At 41.5% G+C, this 9734-nt stretch overlaps 1 long non-coding RNA gene across 1 annotated transcript; it reads left to right on the top strand.

Moving 5' to 3' along the window:
• The first annotated feature begins 372 nt into the window (after positions 1-372).
• Positions 373-1065, top strand: LOC109945498 (uncharacterized). The gene is made up of 3 exons (XR_002268696.1): positions 373-465; positions 554-650; positions 794-1065. It is a non-coding gene; the product is annotated as an uncharacterized lncRNA (long non-coding RNA).
• The last annotated feature ends 8669 nt before the right edge of the window (positions 1066-9734 follow it).

Here is a 9734-nt window from a genome sequence, read left to right on the forward strand (position 1 = left end):
TTATGGAACTCGAAACAGATTCCTCCGAAGCATACAATGATTACCCTGTCTCAGTGCAAGTCACTGTGGAAACAATTTAAAGCAGAAACTGAGTTCACGATTACAAGCAGTATCCACACAGGTGTGCATTTCATACAACATAGCTTTGATTTCTGATATCAGTCAGCGTGGTGCGACTTTTTTCCCTTAAGGGCTACTTTGGGAACCTTCGGGATTAGAGGGGATTGAGGTGTAAATAAACTAATTTTCTCTCCAATCCCCTTCAATCCCGAAAGGGATTTGAGTTCCCAAACTAGCCCTAAGGGTGAAAGCTGTACCTACATCTCTTTTTCAAAAAAAATTTACTTCAGCTTTTGTTTTTTCACCCCAGCAAGCTCATAGGCGCGGTAATAGTAAACTGCCTCCTCCTTGGGCAATCGTGGCCATTGCTATTCTTGGTTTCAATGAGATCATGGTGCTTATTAGGTACTTCTGTACTTGGTAGCACTATGCTATGTAGTTCTTTATGTTCAGCTTAACAATTGCATGGCACTGATGTTCTTACTGTCCGCAGGAATCCCATTTATCTGTTCTTGCTATTTGTGGGCTACTTGATGGTCAAAGCTTTGGCGATGCAGCTAGATGTCAGCAGAGAATTCCAGAATGGAGTGGTATGATCTGAACACTTGATATAACGTTCCGTCGTCGCTTCATTCTTATTGTAACAAGAACGTCATATTGGTTCATGAGTTGCCTCAGCTCTATCCACTTTGAATTAGGCTCATAACAAGTTAAACCGATCGTGTGCACGCAGGTTCCTGGGATAATCTCTGTGTCGGTGAAGCTCCTACCAACGATACAGAACCTACTTTCTAAGTTAAGTTATTTTGTTTAAACCTCACGAGACATTTAACCATTTGCATAATTAAACCTCACAAATGCATTGTTTATTGAAAAATGCATGTTACCATTTGAATGCACTAGATGCTAGTTGGGTGCATGATAGATTCATTGGTTCTGCCCTCTCTTTAGAAAGCCATTTGATATTATGTTAGTTTTTTCCCTCCTGTTGGGAACTGCATGTTGGCCCCACATGATAGATGTGGTACCATCCCAGTATGTTGCTTGACAAGTCCCTAGTTTTTAACAGAATCAAGTTCAGTCTCTAAGTTTCATGGTCACCTCTCTTTTTCAGACCACATAACCAACTCTAGAGGCCCTTTCACATGTGTTGTATTTATAACTTCTGGTTAAGGAGCAAAAGGGGGGATTGCATCATGCATTCTTCCTTTGTTCTATTCACCTCTTGCTATTACTCAAATAACTGACCATATTTACTTAGCAGTCAACACCTTCTAGCTTAGTTTTTTCCCTTGAACATGTAAAACTGCATGTCATTGCATTAAGAGAAAGTAAGGCCAAAATAGCAAAATACAACGACCTTACATTCTTACACTATCACGACAACCAGAACAAACACCTTACATTACCATGCATGACCAGAACAACCTTACGTGACCTTACAACCAAAACAACAACCTTATGTGACCAAAACAACCACTAAAAGATGACTTAAACAGCCTTAAGCAACCAACTTGATGCAAGGCAACAGATGACAACGGCCAACCACAAACCGTAAGGGATTTAGATCCCAATGGGTTTTGAGGAAAATATTTTTACATTAAGCAAAACTCTGAACAGAAGTTATGTGCTCTACAACTTCCTATTTCTTCAGTTTGGCTATTGTACTTAACAGCAGTGTGTTGTATGCTATTCTAGTGGTGTTTGTAGATCTTTTTCTTTTATATAAACATGACAGCTATCCCTTTAAAATTTTCTATATTTATTTCATTATTTTTTTAATCTCAGTATGCATCAACATTTTTGGGATTTTCTGTAGATATCAATATATGATTTACGCATGTCTTCTCCTCTGAGAGTTAAGGATCACATGTAAGTCTCTATTTTCTCTTGTGAAGGGTTTTCACTTGTTAATCTTTATCAAAAGTTAGTTCCAGCCAATCAACCATTTCTACATAAATCTTCTGAAGGAATTCTCTCATTGGATGGGTTTTTCTTACTCTACTTCCTTCTGCAAACAGGGCCTTACCTTTTCTTGGTTCTCCATCCTAATATCATGCCATTTCACAGACATTCTGTCTGTTTTGTTAAAAAACAGATACAACTGCTGCAATTAGTTTTTGAATCTGTATGTTTTTTAATGTGTCTTGGAAGAATAAGCTGTAAACAGCGGGTCCAAATCTCTATTACTTTTGAAATGCAATCAATAGTTGAATGCTTATTGAGTTACATATTGTACCTTTCACTGGGCATGTAATTGCTGTTATCTGTTTCAGGTATGGTAGCCCAATATTAAATATCAAATGGCACCAGACACTTAATTCTACTGAACCTAAACTGATCACTGCTGATAAGCACATAATGAGAATCTGGGATCCTAATACAGTGAGTTTCTTCCTTTCCATCTTGTTCAAATGTTTGCTTCATTAGTATTCATGGTGTAATTTTACATATATATTGGGTTTGATGTGGATTTAAAGCAAACTCTAATTTAAGACATTACTGATATTTTATGATCCATTGGGTGTTGGTTTGCTTGCCTTCTTGAAGTAAAACATGGTCGTGGTTATACCTTAAAAGGCTTTAAGCTAGTTTCTATTATGGTGCAATCTGAAATTCTGAACGTATCTTGAACTCTTCCTGTAAGGCTGTAACATTTGAATCCGTACTGGTAATGCATGTCATAGCCTCTATCTGAAGCAAATTAGGGAAGTTACTACTTACTAGAATAGAACCCAAATTTTGTATATTAGGTTGTGCTGACAGCTTTATTCCTTATTTACCCTTGTTTGACTTTGGGTTTATTTGGGAAGCATGTATTTGCATAGCACTTGAAACCCAGCTACCTTGAAACATATCTGCAAATTCTTAGGGAATATGTGAGTTATCAGTTTTACCAAATTATCTGTGGTTCCAGGCTACATTTATGTCTATGAGGAATATGTTTCTCACGGCACTAATATCTATTTAGTACCTGCATTCTTTTTGTTGCTTGTTGATGATACTAATACTGTCTGATATAACTAGTTGCTTTTTCTCTCTTTGGTAAGAATCTGCAATTAAATTTGACATCCATTGGTTATATATTTTTTCCTTGTTCAGTTACCACACATGCTGCCATCTGAAAATGCATTTTCAGCTGCTGTATCTGCTTTGGAGTGAATGAAGGACATCATCTTTGGAAGTCAGACATCACCTAGAGCTAGGGTGTCCATTCTTGACATGTTTCTCTTAGTGATAGGTGGATACTGTCTAGCTAGGAACAGAGTCTCGAGGGATTGATGGGCGCATGCATCTTCAATTCCTGTGTGTTGTATTACTACTGGTACAATCTCCAATTCTTGTGAACTTATGTATTTGGACTGTCAATTTGTGATATGAACATATATCAATGTGTTTGAAATCTGTATTGTATGTGATATTCTGTGTTGTATATGATATTATGTGTGTCTAATTTTTCATTTCTGTATTTTTTATTTTTTCTGGAAAAGGGTTAAAAACGTGGGTACCCACGTTCTTAATGTTAAGAACGTGGGTACCGTCGAACTTATTGTGCAGTCCTCGCAGACCCACGCAGGACACATAAGTTCGACGGCCACGTGGCCCCGTCGAACTTAACCGTAAGAATGTGGGTGCCGTCGAACTTATGGGAAAAAATTCGACGGACCCCGTCGAACTTAAAAACCCACGTTCTTAACCTTAAGTTCGACGGTACCCACGTTCTTAATGTTAAGTTCGACGGTACCCACGTTCATAACCTTAAGAACGTGGGGGCCGTCGAACTTACTTCTTTAAGTTCGTCCAAAAATCACCGTCGGCTATATTCGTCGGTAAACCCACGTTCTTATGGTAAGTTCGACGGCCTATTACATTAAGTTCGACGGTTTTTCACCCACGTTCTTTAACCAGTTTCTTGTAGTGTTGGATCCAGGGAGGATGCCTTGTCCATGAGACGGGAAAAAGGAATTAAGGATTAATGTGTGGATACCTGAGTCAAGCTTTTGAACGTACTAAGCACATGTCGGGAAATATGGTAACCGGTAAACCTAGTACCTGAGTGAAGCCGGGCGCGGACTTTATCCCTCATGCGACCTGAGACTGGGTCTCCCATGCTAGCTATGGTGGGTACAAGTGCGGTCACTGCACGGTGGCAGCCGGGGTCAGTGGAGCATTGTATGCCAAGGCGGTGAGGCCTGGACGCGAACGGGGAATCGATGGGGACGGTTGGCATGTGTGGGGACGGAGTACCCTGACATGTCGTGTGTTTAGGTTCACCTTGCAAGGATAAAAACTCGATTTGAATCGTCTGCTTCTCGCAGCTAATGAGACTGCTTGACCCCTTGTACTACATCGAGTAAGAAGTGAAATGAGGTTACATGAGACAATTTGTTGATTGAACTAAATGTTTGTCACCATGTATGCTTAGAAGGAGCAAACCTAGCTAAGATAATGATGCTAGAATTTGAAAAGTTAAAAATTGATTTTAGAAACAGCTAGTGCTTTTGGCAAACCAAACCCCTCAGCCAAACAGTTGCATAGTCTAGAGGTAGAGGAGTAGATTCCTCACACCGGTTAAGTCTAGCTAAGTATTAGTATACTCAGCCTTGCTTGTGGCACAACTTTTGCAGGTACGATTCAGGATATGGTTGATGGTGTGACTTGGCCTACCACCCTGCCACCGAGTTAGACGGTCGAGTGGGATGTCGCTCCGGCAGGAGAGGAGCACGAGGAGTAGTGGGCTAGGCCTTGCCCATTTCCTCGATACCGACGACATCGATTATCCGCTGCATTTTATTTCGTGAACTCTTATTTGCTACTCGAAAAACTCTTATCTATGTAATAATTCAGTACTTAATTTGAGGTTTCCTATTTTATTGTATTTCTTCTGTGACTCACCTTCGAGTGAGATTGTGGAATTTGATCATGGTTAAGTGGCTCTATCAGACTAGATCTGAGGGACTGATGGGTTATTCCGATTTAAGTGTGTTGCGGCCCCCGAGGCGTGACTTAGGCACTTAAGCTGGAATAATTCGGGTGGTTCTACCACAGCCATGGTAAGTAGCATAGGCAAGTAATATATGAATTGACTCAAGCCTAGCTACAGGTGCATAAGTTTCATCGAAATCCAAACCTTCGACTTGTGAATACCCTTTGGCCACAAGTCGGGCTTTGTTCCTTGTCACCACACCATGCTCATCTTGCTTGTTGCGGAATATCCATTTGGTACCTACAACATTTTGATTAAGACATGGAACTATACCTCATTCCTCGTGAAGTTGCTGAGTTCCTCTTGCATTGCCAGCACCCAATCCAGATCTCTTAGTGCATCCTCTACCCTGTATGGCTCAATAGAGAAAACAAAAGAGTAATGCTCATAGAAATGTGCAACTCGAGATCTAGTGGTTACCCCCTTATGAATGTCACCAAGGATGGAGTTGACGGGGTGATCTTGTTGAATTGCTTGGTGGACTCTTGGGTGTGGTAGTGTTCGACCATGTATTTCTTGATCATCTTCTTTGTCTTTATCATTATCATCTCCCCCTTGATCATTGTCCTCCTTTTGAGGTGGCTCATCCTCTTGATCTTCATTTTTATCATCTTGAGCCTGATCCTCATCTTGAGTAGGTGGAGATGCTTGGTTGGAAGATGACGGTTGATCTTGTGCTTGTTTAGGCTCTTCGGATTCCTTAGGACACACATCCCTAATGGACATGTTCCTTAACGCGACGCACAGAGCCTCTTCATCATCTAGTTCATCAAGATCAACTTGCTCCACTTGGGAGCCATTAGTCTCATCAAACACAATGTCACAAGAAACCTCAACTAATCCAGTGGATTTGTTGAAGACTCTATATGCCCTTGTGTTTGAGTCATATCCTAGTAAAAAGCCTTCTATAGCATTGGGAGCAAATTTAGATTTTCTACCTCTTTTAACCAGAATAAAACATTTCCTACCAAAGACTCTAAAATATGAAACATTGGGCTTTTACCGGTGAGGAGTTCGTATGATGTCTTCTTGAGGATTTGGTGAAGATATAACCGGTCGATGGAGTAGCAGGTGGTGTTAATCGCCTCAGCCCAAAACCGATCCGGTGTCTTGTACTCATCAAGCATGGTTCTTGCCATGTCTAGTACAGTTCTATTCTTGCTCTCCACTACACCATTTTGTTGAGGTGTGTAGGGAGAAGAGAACTCATGTTTGATGCCCTTATCCTCAAGGAAGCCTTCGATTTGTGAGTTCTTGAACTCCGTCCCATTGTCGCTTCTTATCTTTTTGATCCTTAATCCAAACTCATTTTGAGCTCGTCTTAAGAATCCTTTTAAAGTTTCTTGGGTTTGTGATTTTTCTGGGAGAAAAGAACACCCGAGTGAAGCGAAAATAATCATGCACAATAACTAGACAGTACTTACTCTCGCTGATGCTTATGTAAGCTATCGGGCCGAATAAATCCATGTGGATTAGCTCGAGTGGCCTGTCAGTCGTGATGATGTTCTTATGTGGATGATGGGCGCCAACTTGCTTTGCTGCTTGGCATGCGCTACAAACCCTGTCTTTCTCAAAATGAACATTTGTTAGTCCTAAAATGTGTTATCCTCTTAGAAGCATGTGAAGATTCTTCATTCCAACATGGGCTAGTCGGCGATGCCAAAGCCAACCCATATTAGTCTTAGCAATTAGACAAGTGTTGACTTCAGCTGTGTTTTCATTAAAATCAACTAAATATAGCTGACCCTCTAACACTCCCCTAAATGCTATTTGAAAGTCGCCTAGAGGGGGGTGAATAGGCGGAAACTGAAATTTATAGAAATTAAGCACAACCACAAGCCGGGGTTAGCGTTAGAAATAAAATCGAGTCCAAAAGAGAGGGCGAAAACAAATCAACCAAGAAATAAAGCGAGTGACACGGTGATTTGTTTTACCGAGGTTCGGTTCTTGCAAACCTACTCCCCGTTGAGGTGGTCACAAAGACCGGATCTCTTTCAACCCTTTCCCTCTCTCAAACGGTCACTTAGACCGAGGGAGCTTTCTCCTTAATCAAACGGGTCACTTAGACCCCACAAGGACCACCACACAATTGGTGTCTCTTGCTTTGATTACAAGTGCTTTGAAGAACAAGAATGGGGAAGAAGAAAGTGATCCAAGAACAAGAGCTCAAAGAACACGAGCAAAAACACTCTATCTAGTCATTATTTGTTTGGAGTGGATTTGGGACTTGGAGAGGCTTTGATTCTATTGAATTGTGTCTTGTATTGATTGTACTAGCTCTTGTATTGAATGAGATGTCTGAAAAACTTGGATGCTTGGAGTGGTGGTGGTTGGGGGGTATTTATAGCCCCAACCACCAAACCAACCGTTGGGGAGGCTGTCTGTCGATGGGCGCACCGAACAGTCTGGTGCGCCACCGGACACTGTCTGGTGCGCCAGCCACATCACCCAACCATTAGGGTTCTGATGGTTTCGACCGTTGGAGCTCTGATAACTTGGGGCACCGGACAGTCCGGTGCCGCACTGGACAGGCACTGTTCACTGTCTGGTGTGCCTTCTGGCGCTGCTCTGACTCTGCACGAACTGTCTGCGCACTGTTCACGTTTGCAGGCGACCGTTGCGCTTCTTAGCCGTTGCTTCGCTGGCACACCGGATAGTCTGGTGACCCACCAGACAGTCCATTGAATTATAGCGGAGCGGCTCTCCAGAAACCCGAAGGTGAAGAGTTCAGCCTGTACGGTCCCTGGTGCACCGGACACTGTCCGGTGCGCCAGACCAGGGTTCTCTTCGGTTTCTTTTGCTCCTTTCTTTTGAACCCTAACTTTGATCTTTTTATTGGTTTGTGTTGAACCTATAGCACCTGTAGAATGTATAATCTAGAGCAAACTAGTTAGTCCAATTATTTGTGTTGGACATTCAACCACCAAAATCATTTAGGAAAAGGTTTGACCCTATTTCCCTTTCAATCTCCCCTTTTTTGGTGGTTGATGCCAACACAAACCAAAGCAAATATATAAGTGTAGAATTTGAACTAGTTTGCATAAGGCAAGTGCAAAGGTTGCTTTGAATTAAACCAATTTATACTTTCACTAGATATGAATGGATTGCTTTCTTTCTTTTAACATTTTGGACCACATTTGCACCACTAGTTTTGTTTTTGCAAATTCTTTTGGAAAATATTTTCGAAGTCCTTTTGCAAATTGTTGGAGACTTGTTCTCAAATGCTATGAATCAAGAACAAGGCAGCATAAAATGTTAAATATCAAAGCCCTTCGTCCTTCGGATCATTATTTTCCTTAGGATATAATGAATCTAGGACGAAGGTCGTGAAGGTCATACCTTCATGATCATGATAAAAGATGGAGAACATTCATACAAAATACAGAAAGCAATATAATTTTTATAAACATTATCATTAATCTATTTCCATTCATATTCCTTGTACAAACAATAATAAACTGCAAGTGTACCTTCAGCTTGAAGGAATGAAAATACAGGCGTGACGCAAAAGTGAATGACCAGTCAGCGTGAACAGTACGGGAATACTGTTCACCTATTTATAGGCACGGGTCGCAGCCCATGCAAAATTACATTAATGCCCTTTACATTTATCAATAACTCTATAGTAATTCTTCGAGGTCTAATTTGGCTTTTCATCTTTAAGTCGGTTTCCTCTTCCTGTCGTTATGCCGAAGCTCTTCTGCGCGTAGCTTCGTGATCGTCTTATCCTTCGTCGTGATCGCCGTCCCAGTCAAGCTTCGTCTTAACCATGTTCTTGTATGCTCGCAATCTGACTTCGAAGGTACCTGTTCACATATTTCCCTTGGAAAACATAGTCAAATTACGTTTTTGAGGACCTTCGGAAGCCGAAGGCCCCCAACAGTAGCCCCTCGCAATATTAATTTGCTGTAAAGACAAGTTTATATTGCGATATGGATGAAGGCTATGGGCCGAAGGTCCGAAAAAACACCTTCCTTTTGCTAGAATAGCAACAGTCATTGACAAGCGGGACCCTCTAGTTTTCGACATACTGGGTGTATAAATAAGGGCTCACCCCAAGTTATTTGGCACGCTCTCTTGCCATCTGTTTCACCTGCTCAAAAAGCTTTCTGCCCACAAATATTTGACTGTCTTCCTAGTTTTAAGCTTCGGAGCCGAGAGGCAGGATTTCCGAAGGGATGTCTGAAGAAAAGAAAGTTGCTGGCGAAGTGAAGCTAAGCCTTTCTGAGGAGAAAAATCTGGGCTTCATTGAATCAATAGCAAAAACAAATACAGAAAAAATTACTAGGGAGATTTTGGAGGGCTTATCTGAAGATACTAGTGAAAGTGACAGTTATGATGCAGACAGCGGGGGTGAGGATTCCGAAGATCGACCATGGCGACCAAGCCATTCAGTCTTCGGAAAATCAACTATTGGGCAAAATCACCTTGAAAACATGAGGGGAAGATATTTTCGAGATATGTCCATCGTGAGGGCAGATGACAGAGAGAGGACTGTGCCGACTCCCGAAGATAATGAAGTCGTAATCTTCGGAAGCTTTTTTAAAGCTGGGCTACGATTCCCTGTAAGCAAGTTTGTGGTAGAAGTTCTGAAAATATATCAGGTTTATCTTCATCAACTTACCCCTGAAGCAATAATAAGAATGGGAGTCTTCGTCTGGGCCGTGAAGAGCCAGGGCCTAGAGCC

Source organism: Zea mays, chromosome 4, assembly GCF_902167145.1.
Source record: "Zea mays cultivar B73 chromosome 4, Zm-B73-REFERENCE-NAM-5.0, whole genome shotgun sequence".
Taxonomy (NCBI): domain Eukaryota; kingdom Viridiplantae; phylum Streptophyta; class Magnoliopsida; order Poales; family Poaceae; genus Zea; species Zea mays.